Source organism: Rhinopithecus roxellana, chromosome 8, assembly GCF_007565055.1.
Source record: "Rhinopithecus roxellana isolate Shanxi Qingling chromosome 8, ASM756505v1, whole genome shotgun sequence".
In the NCBI taxonomy this organism is placed as follows: domain Eukaryota; kingdom Metazoa; phylum Chordata; class Mammalia; order Primates; family Cercopithecidae; genus Rhinopithecus; species Rhinopithecus roxellana.
Window position 1 is genome coordinate 127,968,429 of NC_044556.1, and position 18,051 is coordinate 127,986,479.

General features: G+C 38.6%; 1 pseudogene across 1 annotated transcript in view; it reads right to left on the bottom strand.

Annotated features, from left to right (window-relative positions):
* Window positions 1–3,915: 3,915 nt before the first annotated feature.
* The window catches only part of LOC104672028, a 29,906-nt pseudogene continuing 15,770 nt past the window's right edge, over window positions 3,916–18,051 (bottom strand). Inside the window, exon 10 of the transcript XR_004058614.1 lies at window positions 3,916–5,894. The product of XR_004058614.1 is annotated as a quinone oxidoreductase-like protein 2 (transcript). The remainder of the gene's footprint in view (window positions 5,895–18,051) is intronic.

Genomic DNA, 18,051 nt, shown 5'->3' on the forward strand with positions numbered 1-18,051 from the left:
CATGTCAGCCCAGCATATGCGGAAAAAAATATACATTTTTTGCTCCAATAAAATGAAATGAACTCTGAAATGAATTTAAATACACTGGTAAAAGTCAACCTTGTAATCTATTATGAAAACAACTCGCAAAGCACTTTGACATACCTTGTCTCATTTGACCCTCACACGAACCACGCAAGGTAGAGAAAACATGTGATCCTTATCTTTCACATGAAAAAGGTAAAAAAGGTAACTAGACCAAGATCAAAGAGCTGGAATTAGAGCCCCAGTCCCTAGCCCTTCATTAAGAGGATGGTGCTTTTGCAACTGCGCAATGCATCCTTCCTTGTATTCACCTGGCACTTATTTTAAATCACCAAACTACCCCTTCTAAGACTTTTAGTGGTAAACAGCACAGTTATGAAATATTCCATGGTTCTATTGAAAGGAAACATGTTCAAGGCTAGTCTATACCCTACTCTTTTCTCACTCTACACACTCTCCATGGATAATCTCAGCCACACCGCAGGCATCAATATTACCTTCATGCAAATGATTCCCAAAGTTGTATCTCTAGGCCACATCTCTCTTCTGAGCCCCGGACAGGTATTTAACATGTACCGTAAATCGCAGTATTTACAAAACTTAACCTTTTGCCCCATCATAGCCCCTCTCCACTGCCAAAACCCAATTTTGATATCCCTCTTCTCAAACATCTAGGAGCTAGAAGTCATCTTGACATTTCCCCCTCCTTATCCCTATACCCAATTTAACATCAAGTCCTTTCATTTTCATCTCCTGCATAGCTCTCCCTTCTGTCCATTTATCTCCTTCCCCATCACTACCACCTTAGTCCAAGATACAACCATCTTTCATTTGGACTTTAATGAACTCCTAGCTGTCTTTAAAGTCCTAGGGACTTTAATGAACTCCCTTCTCCCCACTATAGTTGAAGGGATTCCAAAAGGCCATTCTGGTCGTGCTGCCCCTGTTCCACCTCTGCTTACACTTCAATGGCACCCCTTGCTTTTAGGGTAAAGTCAAAACTCCCATAACTTGTTTGCACACCCCTGCCTAACCTGGTCACCACTGCCAGCCTCATCTCACAATAGTTGCCTTCGCTTCTCAAGCTTCACCCCCACCAGCCTTCTTTCAGCTCCCTTTATTCACTGTGCTTTCACTATCCACAGGGTCCGGGAATATTCTTCCCTTTCTTCCATATCTAAATCTCTAGGATTAAATTCCTAGAAGCTTCCGTCTTCAGATAGAGGCTCAAAGGTCTTTCCTCAGGGAATGTTTCTTGACCTTCCTGAGTTGAATTTCTCCATTAGGCCTTGGATGGCACCAGTTTAGCATGATTTTGTATATTTGATTAATGTCTGTCTCCCCCACTAGATGTTTAAACTTTTGCTCACATAGAGGCACGTCGATAAATGCTTATGTGAATAAGCTCACTAATAAGGAAATGATTATATATTATATACTTCCTCACTATGGAATACTAAGCAGCTGCTAAAAAGAGATAACTTTTTATACTAATATGGATGTCTATATTTTTAATTTAAAACAGAACATTACAGAACAGTATGCATACTATTTTTAAAACTTATATATGTATATCTTTATTTTTAAAAAACCTCTGTTTGTGGGGGGTTGTGGGGGCTGTATTTAAAAAGGTTTGCAAGACTCAAGACTAACAACAAATTGCTTGCAGTGCTTTCCCTGGAAAATGGAAATAAGACAAGAAAGAGGAAGAATAGGATAACAATTTCTACTTATAAATTTCTGGGTTGTTTGACTTTTTCCAGTGACCATATGGTATTGTAATTATTTTAACAATGCCATTTTAAAAATGATGATGTAGTTCACCAAAGTTCAAGAAAATGACCGTTTCTAAATACAGTGAGAAAGAGGTGAAAAAGCCACTTTTTACATGATTCCTCAACAAGGATACAGTTCTAGAAACAAGTTAATTTCCACGTCAGACCTTCAATCTACCAATAAGCTCTGATGAAGAAGCAAAATGGAAGAGAACAAATGGAAATGCCAGAATTTGTTTATTTAATTAGGTCTTCCCCTCACATCACTTTTTACAAACAAAAGAGATTTGAAAAGTTATTGCTGGCCTGGCGCGGTGGCTCACACCTCTAACCCGAGCACTTTGGGAGGCTAAGGTGGGTTGATCACTTGAGGTCAGGAGTTCAAGGCCAGCCTGGCCAACGTGGTGAAACCCTGTCTCTACTAAAAAAACAAAATTTATCCAGGCCTGGTGGTGTGCACCTGTAGTCCCAGCTACTCAGGAGGCTGAGGCAGGAGAGTCTCTTGAACCCGGGAGGCAGAGGTTGAAGTGAGCTGCAATCATGCCACTGTACTCCAGCCTGGGTGACAGAGCGAGACTCCATCTCAAGAAAAGAAAAAAACAGTCATTGCTCCTTGATTCCTTTATATAAACTTGGAAGAAAAATAAGAAAATGAAATAATAGAATGAATTTTTCTTAATTTACTCCAACTGTTTTAAATTAAATACAATTAGAATACATGAAGGCACTTCACTATCCTTTGCTTCTCAAATAATAGCCCTTATTATCTTTACCAAAACTCAAATAGAAAAGGTCGTTTTCTAAATTCACACAGATTACAGAGGAAGGAGCAGGGACAAATATACTGGTGGTGCATAAATAGGATCATTTCACAGCTAATGGCAGAAAACCTCATTTTGGTTTGGAGAGAAGTATGTGCAGGTGGAGAGAACCACAGTTACTGAAAAAGGGGAGGTGGGCGTGTGGGCATGATTCTTCCAGCAGCAGCCTACGAGGAAGAGCTGGGAAAAGTCTGTGAATATAGAATAAATACTGTCACTCGGAGCTGCATTGATTCTTTTTTCAGACTAATGGCTCAGATGGTAGAATAACCAAACGATGACTAAAATATGAGTCAAATGCTTTCAAATCAAATCACTCCAATGAAACTGGAACAGAGGCAAGCAGAGAACAGGTCATTAGGGGTTCTAACCAAAACTTGTTAAATCGGAAAAAACTCACTCTCCTAAATGACTGTCTCTTTCTATTTAAGTCATTTTGATGTTAGCGAACTGGGGACAATAGATCTTTATTACTTGTGACACTTACTGATCAGCTCTCAGCAGCGGAAAAGGCAGCTCCCGGCTGGGCTCATACACTTTTCCCAATCCTGATTTGTCTTCTCTCCCAGGATCTATCCAGGGTGTCTTCAGTTATGCCAAAGGGTGTTAGAAAACTCTAAAATAAGGCTCAAACTTTACTTTCTTAATATTTTTGAAAACCAACTTTCATTTAAATATGAAAGTAGTTCATATTAAGATGAAATGGGGTTGGGGGAAGGGAGGTGAGAAGAAGCCTATTATGAAATGGAATCACAGGGAATGAAGCTCCCAGAAGGCTGAAACACTCCCGCTGAGATTCGGAAGAGGCGGCAGCAAGTGTGCTGGCCCTCATGGAGGCATCACGTGGCCCACAACACACACGTGGGTGATTTCCCTGACATCTTTCTCCTCCCCCTTCCTTCTGCTAATTTCTCCATTTCAAATTCTTTCCTCAAATGTTAATCCCTATTTTATCATTCTATTCTTCAAAAAACATATATTTTTTTCTAAACAAAGCCTCTTAACACATTTATTGGAAGCGGGCTTCATCAAGAATAAGTGGAAGTACCCACATCTCCCTGTTGTGTCAGGTGCCTGTTTTTATCCTCGTGCCACCTCCTCCTTTCTGAGAATTATCACTCATGCAGTGGGAGGAATAGAGCACAATGCTTAGCACCCAGCAAAAGTACAGGACCTCTCCCAACAAACCAGGACGCCGGCAGAGACTGGAGCTGACTCCAACCTAAGCTAGGCACGCTACACACACTCCCTGTTCTCCTCCCTGAATAGATTCACTTAGAAAAGAGGATAACATGATTTTTTAAAACTTCTTTTATTGTTGTCATACATGAAATTTATCATTTTTACCATTTTTAAGTGTACAGTTGAGCAGTACTAAGTACCTTCCCACTGTTGCACAACCATAACCATCACACACCTCCAAAACTTTCCATCTTCCCAAACAGAAACATTGTACCATTAAACAATAACTCTCCCTTCTCCCCTCTCACCTTGCAACCAACATTCTACATGTTGCACATTGAGTATCCTTTATCCAAAATTCTTGAGACCAGAAGTGTTTTAGACTTCAGATTTTTTCAGAGTTTGGAATATTCACATTATGCCAATTGAGCATCCCAAATCCAAAAATCCAAAATCTGAAATGCTCCGATGAACATTTTCTTTGAGCATCACGTCAGCATTCAAAAAGTTTCAGATTTTGGAGCATTTCCCATTTCAGATTTTGGATGTCAACCTGTACTTTCTGTTTCTATGAATTTCACTACTCTAGGTACTTCATATAAGTGGAATCATATAATATTTGTCCTTTTCTGTCTGGTTTATTTCACATATAATGTCTTCCAGGTTCATCATATTGTAGTACATGTCAGAATTTCATTCCTTTTTAAGGCTGAATAATATTCCATTATGTGTATACCACATTTTGTTTATCCATTCATCCATCGACAGACATTTGGGTGTTTCCAAGGCAACATATTCTCAATTTAATCCCACATTTTAAAACTTACAGGTAATTTAAATTCAATTCAACTTACTATTTACTAAGGGTAACTCACTATGGGAAGTACTGTGGGAAATACAAGGGTAAATCAGACATGGTGCCTGCTCTCAAGGAACTTATGATACATTGGGAAAAGAGAAGAGAAAGAAGTAGAAGTAACCAGCATTTGCTAATTGCTTGCCATATGCCAGGTGCTTTACCCAATCACTGCATGTATAGCTCCCAATGACTCTCTAAGTTAGGTATTGTAATATCTACTTTATATAGGGAGAAGAACGAAGGCACTGAGACCGTAAGTAACCACCTTCAAAGCTGGGATTTAAACTCATATCTTGGATTCAGAGGCCTGTGTTCACTCCACTACACATGTTGTTCCCTATGATTCAAGGCAGAATGTGACAAATCCTGGGGAAGCTACAGGAAGGTAGAAGAGGAAGAGAAGAGACTGCTCCTTGCCTGAGGGTAAAGGCACATGACAAAGGCAGGTCTTAGAGGTCAGGAAGGCTTACGTTTGACAGAGATGGAGGGTGGAAAAAATTGCACAAGCAGGGCAAAATAAGGGAGGCAGGAAAGTTCAGTACATACTTAAGGCTGGAAAGTGGTGCAGGGAAAAATCACAGTCATAAATGAAATGCTAGCTCAAGGGGTCTGAACTCCACCATCAGGCAATGGTGAGCCACTGTAGTTTTCTGAGATGGGCCATAGTCAGAGCTATGCTTCGGGAAGATCACCATGGCAATAATGCATCACAAGGATGGAGGGGGTGAGAGTAGTTTAAAGGTAGGAAAAGCAGTTAGAAGGTCACTGGTGATAGCAGTTGAGGCTTAATTAGTCAGAATGGAGAAGAGGATATGGACATGAGACATATCTTAGAGGTGGGAATGACAGAACTCGGCAATCACTGCATTTCATAATGCATTGAGTAGACTGACCATATACCCTGGTTTGCCTGGGATATGTTTTCCTGATGTAATTACTAATGGCACCCTTTTACTCTCAAAAAGGTTGGGACAATAAACTATATAATCATATTAGTTAGGAGTTGATTCTGTTGTAACAGAATCAGAGGTGACTCCAAGATTTTAAACCTGGATTAGTAAGGAAAGTGGTAACACCTTTGGAAACACAGAAGGGAAATCAGGTTTTGGGGAAAGATGTGGAGTTTTGATCTGGACATGTTAACTTTGCTGCTCAGGCGAGGATTTATTTAACAGCGAGAAGCACCTTGCCCATGGATTTCCCCTGTATCACATGAAGGAAGGCATCATTGACCTAAAACAAAATGCAAAAGAATGTGGTCAGATTTGCATATATGGATATTTCAACAAACATTTGATGCAGTATCAATTAATAAAATAACTAAAGTATTAAGATCTATCTCCAATGAACCATAAATAACTATGCAACACTAACTAGTTATCACAAATGCAAAGGAAAACAATAACATTGAAGAATAACCTCAGTATTTCTGTCTAAATGTATAATTATCAGTGTTGTCAGATAAATGCCAGATGGTAAAAAGCCCTAGGCCTGTCCAGACGCCACTGTAATAGTGCTTTGTTTTCCAGCTTTTGAAAGAATGGAGCCACTGGCAGAAGAATCCGTATCTTTATGTTTAATAACTTTTGTTTTTTTTATTAAAATTATCCTACTTCCTGTGTAACTGAAATTGTAATCTATCTTGAATCTTTTTTAAGGAAGTACAAGGTTACAAAACATATATTTAAAAGCAGTTACAGTAATCAAGGCAGTGTGATATTGGTGAAAGAATAGACAAACAGATCAATGGAATAGAATAGAGAGCCCAAAAATAGACCCATACAAATACAGTTAACTGATCTTTGACAAAAGGGCAAAGCGATTCAATGGAGACAGAACAGTCTCTCAACAAATGGTGCTGGAAAAACTGGATAGCCACATGCAAAAATATGAATCTAGATACAGACCTTACTCTCTTCACAAAAACCACCTCAAAATGGATCATAGACCTTAAATGTAAAATGCAAAACTATAAAACTTCCAGAAGAAAATACAGGGAAAAATCTAGGTCACCTTGGTTTAGCAATGCGTTTTTAGATACAGCACCAAAAAAGCACAATCCATAAAAAAAAAAAAATGGGTAAGTAGTCTTCATTAAAGTTAAAACTTATGCTCTGCAAAAGACACTGTTAAAAGAATAAAAAGACAAGCCACAGTCTGGGAGAAAAATCTCTGCAAACACATATCTGATAAAGGACTTGTATCTAAAATATACACAGAATTTTTAAAACTTAACAATAAAAAGCAGGCAAAAGATCTGAACAGACACTTCACCAAAGAAGATATACAGATGGCAAATAAGCATATAAAAAGATGCGCAACATCATATGTTACTAGGGTATTGCAAATTAAAACAACAATGAGATACCACTACATACCGACCAGAATGGCTAAAATCCAAAACACTAACAGAAAATACTGGTGAGGATGTGGAGCAATAGAAACTCCCATTTGCTGCTAGAGGGAATACAAAATGGTATAGCCACTTCGGAAGACAGTTTGGCAGTTTCTCACACAACTAAACATATCCTTATCATACAATCCAGCAATTTCACTCCTAGGTATTTACCCAAATGATCTGAAAACTTATGTCCACATAAAAACCTGTATATAAATGTTTATAGCACCTTTATTCACAATTGCCAAAACTTGATGCCAAAACTTGGAAGCAACCAAAATGTCCTTCAGTAGGTGAATGGAAAAACAACCAGTGGTACATCTATACAATGAAATACCATTCTGTGATAAGAAGAAATGATCTATCAAGCCAAGAAAAGACGTGGAGGAACCTCAAGTGCATATTTCTAAGTGAAAGGAGCCAGTGTGAAAAGGCTACATGCTGTCTAAATCCAACCATATGACATTCGGGAAAAAGCAAAACTGTAGAGACAGTAAAAAGATCAGTGGCTACCAGGGATTCAGGGACTAGGGGTAAAGATGACTATGTGGAGCCCAGAGGATTTTTTAGAGCTGTGAAGCAATTAAATCTCGACAAAAAGCAATTAAATCTAGACAAAAGTAATAGTAGCATGACAAATGTGGAAGAAGACTTTTGCAAAGTCTCAAACTAACAACTAGCACTTTGCTACTCAAAGGGTGGTTCAAGAACCCCAGTCTTCCACATCATCTGGGAGCTTATAAGAAACGCACAAGCTTAAGCCCCCATCCTGTCTTTGTTGAATCATAATCTGAAACTTAACAAGATTCCCAGGTGGTTTGTATGCACATCAAAGTTTGAGAGTCACAGATTACACAAGGAACATTTGCAACTTAGTAAGAAAAAGACAGGAAGGCCAGGCATGGTGATTCATACCTGTAACCCCGGCATTTTAGGAGGCCACGTCGGGAGGATTGCTTGAGCCCAGGAATTGGAGACCAGCCTGGGCAACACAGGGAGACCCCATCTCTATTAAAAAGCTTTTTTTACTTAGCCAGGCAAGGTGGCACATGCCTATAATCCCAGCTACTCAGGAGGCTGAGGTGGGAAGTCATTTGAATTTGGGAGGATTGCTTGAGGCCCAGAGGTAGGCTTCAGTGGACCATGACTGTGCCACTGCACTCCAGCCTAGGTGACAGAGCAAGACCTCATCTCAAAAAACAAGAACAAAACCCAAAGACAGGAAGCCAAATAGAAAACTACACAAAGAGCTTAAATTGCAATTCAAAGCACTGGAAACCTGAATGGATACCAAATATATAAAGAGATACTTAAATGTATTAGAAATCAGGAAAATTCAAATTAAAATAGTAAAATGCCACTTTACACCTTATCAGTTTGGCAAAATTCTGAATGTTGGACATATCAACAGAGTGACAAATAAACAAGAATTCTCACGTACTGCTGATAGAGGCATAAACTGGTCGAGTCATTCTGGAGAGTAACTGGCAGTCAAATTAAGTATGCATCCATCCTATGACCCAACAATCTACACCTGGGAAAATAACCCCAAAGTGACCTTTGCACAAGTCCCTAAGGTTGTGCAATGAGGCTGTTTACCGCCATACTGATTATTATGACTTGACTAGGGCACCAAGTCAACCTCAAAGTTTATCAGTAGAGAATGAATCTGTAAACTGTGGTGGATGCATACCATGCACCATGATGTAGCAGTGGGAAGCAATGAACTGGATACAGGAACGGCAGCACAGATGGATCTTTAAAAGACAGCACTGAGTGAGTTACATGAAACAGAACAAGGTCTAGTGCATAACACCATTTATGTAACTTAAAAAGAAATTAACACACAAATTAACTCTATTTGTTTTACAAGGAAATGTGAATCCAAAGATACATATCCAACTCATCACAGACTGGCTCAGAAGGTAGGAAAAAGTGGGGAGAGGCAGTGGGAAATGAGGGTAAAGGGAATAAGTAAATACAGACATTCATAAATACACAGACATAAAAACAAAAGATCAGCTTTCCATGGCCCAACAATGAAAACGTACTTTGAAATGAAGATTATGATTAATCAACCCTTTCCATTTGAGATTCTCCAAAAAAATAAAGAAAGAAAATAAAGAAAAAGAAGTACAGGAACAAATCAATCATGACAATCTCTCTGCCGCATGAGATTCCTGGTTTCAAAAACATCTGTCTTTCAGAGCTCTGTGCCTTACAGAGACCTTTCCCATCTAAGCAAATTTAGACTCTAGACGAGGAGGTGGAAGAGGTCTAAGACAGATATTTGAAATGCTCATCCCCCCGTCAGTCATTTCCAGGTGACTCACAGCTGCATCACTCTCCCTGTCAGTTAGAAGTCACTTGTTCCCAGAGATGTGTCATAGTCCAACAATAGAAAATACTTGAGAAAATAAATATTATTAAAGCTAGTGATACTTTTCTCCTGGCATCCTAAGGGAGTCAAGGATCTTCTGCAAATAAATGTTAACATAAAAAGAAAGCTGTCTCTTCAAATGCTCAAGCTAATTTTAATCATTGTGCATATAAGTCTTTATTAAAATGTATCACATATATCTGTGACTTCTGTAACAGAGAATACTGGGGGAAAGCATAATCTTCTTGTCCCATGACTTGAGCATTTCAAAATTTTGAACATCCATTATTTTACCTTCTGTTTTTCCAATATTCTGTCACCTCTCCATGTCCAGTTGCCACTTCTGTTGTAACTGTAGCTACTTCTAAAAATAACCCCCAACTGTGTCCCTTTCTACTTGGTGGTCTCTGTCTGGGCTGGGAAAACAGACTCTCAGTGGTGTGTGGTGTTAAGGACTGGAAGTTTAATAAAAGTGATAGGGCTCTGAGTGAGAAACTAAAAAGTAAAATGCACGGCTTTAGACCAGAGTCCTTTGACAGCTACTTCAGATGGCCGAGGGACGCTTTCCTCCTGGATTCTACAGGCTGTGTTACAGAGAGGAAGACTGCACAGTACTGATGCCTAGGTATAATAGATACACAGGCTGTTCCCAGCACCCTGGTTTTCTGCCTTCAGGTGGATGAAGCCATAATTAAATTTGTCTCTGGAGATATGCAACCTGGAATTTGCAGCAAGATAAAAACATTGCTTTTGTTTTAGGATATGAAGTTTCTGCTGTTGGAATTTTTAACTAGTTCATCAATCAGGAATAACCAAAGTAACATAGAGTTTTCTAAATATATCATATTGATGTGTGCATTCATTAGAAACTGGCTCTCCCCCTATCACAGCACTGTCCTGAGATCTTCCCAACTAAAAAACAAACTCCTCATGGGCAAGACTAAATCTTACTTTTTATTGACTGACATACAGTAAATGTTTGGTGAATAAAATCATGAATGAATGAATATACCTGAGATGAGTGGGATTGGGTTTTTTTCTAATAGTTTTTGGAGTACAGGTGGCTTTTGGTTACATGGATAAGTTACTCAGTTGTGATTTCTGAGATTTTAGTGTACCCATCACCCAGCAATAAACATGGTACCCAATATGTAGCCTTTTATCCATCCCCCAAATATTCCCCCACACTGAGACCCCAAAGTTCATTAATATCACTCTTATGCCTTTGAGTCCTCATAGCTTAGCTCCCACTGATAAGTGAGAACATACAATATTCGATTTTCCATTCCTGAGTTACTTCATTTAGAATAATGACCTCCAGCTTCATCCAAGATGCTGCAAAAGGCATTTTTTTGTTTGTTTCTTTTTATGGCTGAGTAGAATTCCATGGTGTACATACACCACATTTTCTTTATCCACTCATTGGTCATTGGGCACTTAGGTGGGTTCCATATCCTTGCAATTGCAAATTGTGCCACTATAAACTTGTGTACATGTCTTTTTCATATAATGACTTATTTTCCTTCATTTTCCTTTGGGTAGATACCCAGTAGTGGGATTGCTGGATTGAATGATAGTTCTACTTTTAGTTCTTTAAGGAATCTCCATACTGTTTTCCATAATGGTTGTGCTAATTTACATTCCCACCAGCAGTGTAAAAGCGTTCCCTTTTCACCACATCCACACCAACATCTATTATTTTTTAACTTTTTAATTATGGCCATTCTTGCAGGAATAACATGGAATCTCACTGTGATTTTAATTTGCATTTCCCCGATTAGTGATGTTGAGCATTTTTTCATGTTTGTTGGCTGTTTGTATATCTCCTTTTGAGAAATGTCTATTCATGTCCTTCCCCCACTTTTGATGGAATTATTTGTTTTTGTTTTTTTTCCTTGCTGACTTGTTTTGAGTTCCTTGTAGATTCTGGATACTAGTCCTTTGTCAGATGCATAGCTTGCAAATATTTTCTCCCACTCTGTGGGTTGTCTGTTTACCCTGCTGATAATTTATTTTGCTGTGCAGAAGCTTTCTAGTTTAATTAGGTCCCATCTATTTATTTTTTGTTTTTGTTGCATTTGCTTTTGGGGTCTTAGTCATGCATTCTTTGCCTAAGTCAATGTCTAAAAGAGTTTTTCTGATGTTGTCTTCTAGAATTTTTATGGTTTCAGGTCTCAGATTTAAGTCTTTGATCCATCTTGAGTTCATGAGTTGATTTTTGTATAAGGTGAGAGATGGGGATCCAGTTTGTTTCTTCTACATGTGCCTGCCAGTTTTCCCAGCACCATTTATTGAATGGGGTGTCCTTTCCCCAATTTATGCTTTTGTGTGATTTGTTGAAGGGCAGTTGGCTGTAAGAATTGGGCTTTATTTCTGGGTTCTCTATTCTGTTCCATTGGTCTATGTGCCTATTTTTAAACCAGTAGCACGCTGTTTTGGTAATTATGGCCTTGTGGTATAATTTGAAGTTGGGTAATGTGATTCCTCCAGATCTGTTCTTTTTGCTTAGTATTGCTTTGGCTATGTAGGCTCTTTTTTGGTTCCATATGAATTTTAGGATTGTTTTTTCTAGTTATGTGAAGAATGACGCTGGTATTCGGATGGCAATTGCATTGACTCTGTACATTGCTTTGGGCAGCATGGTCATTTTCACAATATTGATTGTTCCCATCCATGAGCATGGGATGTGTTTCCATTTGTTTGTGTTATCTATGATTTCTTTCAGCAGTGTTTTGCAGTTTTCCTTGTAGAGATCTTTCACCTCCTTGGTTAAGTATATTACTAGGTTTTGGGGAGGGGTTTTTTGTTTGTTTTTTGCAGTTATTCTAAAAAGGGTTGCGTTCTTGATTTGATTCTCAGCTTAGTCGCTGTTAGTGTACAGTAGTGCTACTGATTTGAGTATAATGATTTTGTATCCGGAGACTTTACTGAATTCACTTCTCAGATCTGGGAGCTTTTTGGATGAGTCTCAGGGTTTTCTAGGTATACAATCATATCAGCAAATGGTGACAGTTTGACTTCCTCTTTTCCAATTTGGATACCCTTTATTTCTTCCTTTCACCTGATTGCTCTAGGACTTCCAGTACTACGTTAAATAGAAGTGGTGAAAGTGAGCATCCTTGTCTTGTCCCAGTTCTCAAGGGGAATACTTTCAACTTTTCCCCATTCAGTATGATGTTGGCAGTGGGTTTGTCATATATGGCTTTTATTACTTTGAGGTAAGTCCCTTCTATGCCTATTTTATTGAGGGTTTTTATCATAAAAGGATGCTGGATTTTATCAAATGCTTTCTCTGCACCTATTGAAATCATCATATAGTTTTTAATTTTTTTATGTGATGTACTATATTTATTGACCTGCATATGTTAAACCATCCCTGCATCCCTGGGATGAAACCCACTTGATCATGATATGTTATTTTTTTGATGGGCTGTTGGATTTGGTTATCTAGTATTTTGTTAAGGATTTTTGCATCTATATTCATCAGGGAAATGGGTCTGTAGTTTTCTTTTTTTTTTGTTATGTCCTTTCCTGGTTTGGGAATTAGGGCAACATTGGCTTCATAGAATGACTTAGGGAGCATTATCTCTTTCTCTATCTTTTGGAATGGTTTCAGTGGGATTGGTACCAATCCTTCTTTGAATGTCTGGTAGAATTCAGCTGTGAATCTATCTGGTCCTGGACCTTTTTTTGTTGTTGGCAATTTTTTTTATTACGGATTCAATCGCTCTGCTTGTTATTGTTCTGTTCATGGTTTCTATTTCTTCCTGATTTAATCTAGGAGGGTTGTATGTTTCTAGGAACTTATCCATTTCCTCTAGATTTTCTAGTTTGTACTCGTAAAGGTGTTTGTAGTAGCCTTGTATGATCTTTTGTATTTATGTGGTATCAGTTGTAGTATCTCCAGTTTCATTTCAAATTGAGTTTATTTGGATTTTCTCTCTTCTCTCCTTGGTTAATCTCACCAATGATCTATCAACTTTGTTTATCTTTTCAAAGAACCAGCTTTGTTTCATTTGTCTTTTGTATTTTGTTGTTGTTGTTGTTGTTTCAATTTCATTTGGCTCTACTCTGATCTCTGTTATTTCTTTTCTTCTTCTGGGTTTTGGTTTAGTTTGTTCTTGTTTCTCTAGTTCCTTGAGGTGTGACATTAGGTTGTCAATTTGTGCTCTTTCATGCTTTTTCATGTAGGCATTTAATGCTATGAACTTTCCTCGTAGCACTACTTTTGCTGTATCCCAGAGGTTTTGATAAGTTGTGTCACTATTATCATTCATTTCAAAGAATTTTTTAACTTCCATCTTGATTTCATTGTTAACCCAAAAATCATTCAAGAGCAGATTATTTAATTTCCATGTATTTGTATAGCTTTGAGGGTTTTTTCTGATGTTGATTTCCAGTTTTATTCCACTGTGGTCTAAGAAGATACCTGACATAATTTTGATTTTCTTAAATTTATTGAGACTTGTGTTGTGGTCTTCATATGGTCTATCTTGGAGAGTGTTCCATGTGCTGATGTGAAGAATATAGAATACTACAGTTGCTGGGAAGAATTTCTGTAAGTATCTGTTAAGTCCAATTGTTCTAGGGTATAATTTAAGTCCATTGTTTCCTTGTTGACTTTCTGTCCTGATGATCTGTCTAGTGCTGTCAGTGAAGTATTGAAGTCCCCCACTATTATTGTGTCACTATCTCATTTCTTAGGTCTAGTAGTAATTGCTTTATAACTCTGGAAGCTCCAGTTTTAGATTCATATAACTGTAGGATTATAATATCTTATTGTTGGACTGATGCTTTCATCATTATATAATGTCCTTCTTTGTATTTTTTTTTAACTGTTGCTGCTTTAAAGTCTGTTTTGTCTGTAAGAACAGCTACTCCTGCTCGCTTTTGGTTTCCATTTGTGCAGAACATCTTTTTCCACCTCTTTACCTCGAATTTACATGAATCCTTTTGTGTTAGGTGAGTCTCTTGAAGATAGCAAATATTTGATTGGTGGTTCTTTATCCATTCTGCCATTCTGTGTCTTTTAAGTAGAGCATTTAGGCCATTTACATTCAATGTTAATATTGAGATGTGAGGTACTGTTCTATTCATCATGTTAGTTGTTACCTAGATACTTTTTTTTTAATTGTGCTATTGTTTTTTCAGGCCCTGTGAGACTTATGCTTTAAGGAGGTTCAACCCTGGCCTACAGAATTGGGATAGTTTCTAAAAGGCAAAAACTTTTGGTTAGCAGTACGTTGTTATAGGTGAATTATATTCATCACATCATTGATTTAAGTTTATCTAAATCTTAGATACCACTACAAACCTAATGAAATGGCTAACATTCAAGGTAACAACTGACAAGACTAAGTTTTGGCAGATGTAGAGCAACTGGAACTCTCACACACAGGGAATGCAAAATGGCACAAGTACTTTGGAAGACAGTCTGCCAGTGTATTAAAAGCTAAACGTGTAGTAGCAAACCAGTACAAGCAAAATCCCAAAATGTTAAAACACAGAGTTCACCTTTGGGCACATTTGTATGCCAGAGCACCAGTTTCTAATCCAGAATACAGCCAAAGAAATAGAAAACCTGTGTGATACGGGCTTTGATAGGAATATAGTAACAACAGCCTTCTCTTCAAAATCACAAAATATAGAAACTGAAACAGAATTGTTTCTGAATACCCGAGGCATAAAGAGCTGCTGATATAATCGAAGTTGCTTCTTTTTGAAGGGGTATCAACATTTGTTCTTTTTAGAATTCTGCACAGATTTATTTTAAAGTTATCACTCAGAAGCAGCTACAATTCAATCCTTGCCTTATATCATTCTTGCTTCATGATGTTATCTAGGCAACAATGGAGAATGAGGAGAAAAGTAAAACCAATTACACATCTGTGTAAATTGTCTTAAGTTAAACATACGTTTAGCATATAACCTAGAAATCTCAGTCCTAAAATATATAAAACCATATGTCTATACCTGTCATGAATGTTTATAGAAGATATATTCATAATCACCAAAAACTGAAAATAATTGAATGTCTACATACTGGTGAATGAAAAAGACTGTGGTACATCCATACAATGAAATACTACTCAGCAATAAAAAGGAATGGACTACCGACACATGCAGCAACACGGTGCACCTCAGAAGCATTACATAAAGAGAAAGAAACAACTCAAAAGGCTATATACTGTATGATTTCATTTATATGACACTCTGGAAAAGGAAAAATTAAGTGGGAAGAAAACAGGTCAGTGACTACCAGTAGCCATGGAGCAGGAAAAGGAGACTGATTACAAGGCACACAAGGGAACTTTTGGGGGTGACAGAAATGTTCTTATATCTTGACTGTGGTGGGGTAGCTACATGCCGTGTAGGTTTGTCAAAACTCGGAGAACTGTACACCTAAAAAGCGTGAATTTTATTATATGTAAATTATATCTCAACAAACTTAACTTTTTTTAAAAAAAAGTCAGACAATGAGGTACTAAACATAAGAATAAATAAATTTTTGAAGTTGAGCATCAGCATGAGCCCTTAGAAAATAGAACCTAATCAAAAGTTATGCCCTAATGCATCAGAGGGTTGCAATCCCAGGGAGGCAAGGGTAACAGAAAAAGTAAAGCAAACAAAGGAAAGAAGGAGAGAAACTACAGGGCATTGTGTTACTGATTTTGAATTGGTTGTAGCTTCAGGGGGACATGTAATTGGCTGTTTTTCACATGTGACCTCTATAGAGAAGCCATTGCCACTATCCAGTGGCAATGGTTGAAAAAAAGGAAAGAAAGAAAGAAAGAAAGAAAGAAAGAAAGAAAGAAAGAAAGAAAGAAAGAAAGAAAGAAAGAAAGAAAGAAAGAAAGAAAGAAAGAAAGAGGGAGGGAGGGAGGGAGGGAGGGGAGGGAGGAGGGAGGGAGGGAGGGAGGGAAGGAAGGAAGGAGGAAGGAAGGAAGGAAGGAAGGAAGGAAGGAAGGAAGGAAGGAAGGAAGGAAGGAAAAAGGAAAAGGAAAGGAAAAGGAAAGAAAAAGAGAAAAGAAAAGAAAAGAAAAGAAAAAAGTCTAGGTGGAGTGGCTCACGCCTATTGTCCCAACACTTCGGGAGGCCGAGGCAGATGGATCACCTGAGGTCAGGAGTTTGAGACCACCCTGACCAACATGGTGAAACCCCAACTCTACTAAAAATACAAAATTAGCCATGAGTGGTGGCAGGTGCCTATAATCCCAGCTACTCGGGAGGCTGAGGCGGAGAATCACTTGAACCCGGGAGGCAGAGGTTGCAGTGACCGAGATCGTGCCACTGCACTCCACCCTGAGCAACAAGAATGAAACTCCATCTCAAATAAATAAATAAATAAATAAATAAATAAATAAATAAAGCAGCCATATGAAACAGTCAACAGGGAGGAAAAAAGGCAAACAATTTATCTCCTTTCATTCCTCCCAATGAAAAGCTGCCCAATGGAATGAAATACCCGTACTTCTGGACTGCATTGCCCAGACCCTGTATATAGTTTCTGAGGAAGCCAGAAGCTTCAACAGGTCCATGTGGATCAAACCTCCACACCAGAGCTGCAGACGCTCCCGTATGATGAACACAATGGCAGCCTTGCCTCTAGGATCAGCTCCTAACCCAGGAAAGCACAAGGCAATCAACGATGTTAGGAGATGCATCCTAGGGATAGTGGTCTGGGCTGTATGAATTGTAGGATGAGCTATAGGAGTCATCACTGGAAAAGCATGACAAGTGGCCAAGGCCTGGGGCAGGTGGGGCCAGCAGATACGAGGAGTTCCACAAACTGGCTCTAGAACAATGGGCTATAACTAATAGACCTTCTAAACCAAAAGAGTAGTTTCATTTTTAAGAATATGCTGGCCGGGCGCGGTGGCTCAAGCCTGTAATCCCAGCACTTTGGGAGGCCGAGACGGGCGGATCACGAGGTCAGGAGATCAAGACCATCCTGGCAAACACGGTGAAACCCCGTCTCTACTAAAAAATACAAAAAGCTAGCCAGGCGAGGTGGCTGGCGCCTGTAGTCCCAGCTACTCGGGAGGCTGAGGCAGGAGAATGGCGTAAACCCGGGAGGCGGAGCTTGCAGTGAGCTGAGATCCGGCCACTGTACTCCAGCCTGGGTGACAGAGTGAGACTCCATCTCAAAAAAAAAAAAAAAAGAATATGCCACAGATACACTGAGAAAATTTCAAGCAATTTCTATCCATTAACAATTTCTATCCATCTGTTCATGTGATGATCTCACCTGACCTTTAAATAATAAATAAGTTCAGATCTGTGAGGTTAAATACCATGTCAGACTGACACATTCAGGGACAACTCCCTATAGAAAACACACTGCACATCAAAATAATGCCCTCCTCTGGACAGATCACAGGACCAATTCGTGATCCACTCACCACAGCATAGACATAATCCTTCAGAAAATAATACATTCTAGGTAGAATTCAAAATCTAAAGACTGTCTTATAATCCTTCCCTCTGAGACATCAAAGCAAAAGTGTTATAGTTGAGGGGAACTGAAAAAAGCTCAACTCCATATTTTATCATGGAAATGTATTATGCTTTTTAAAAGTTACTATATTCATTATGTGCTTTTACATGTATCA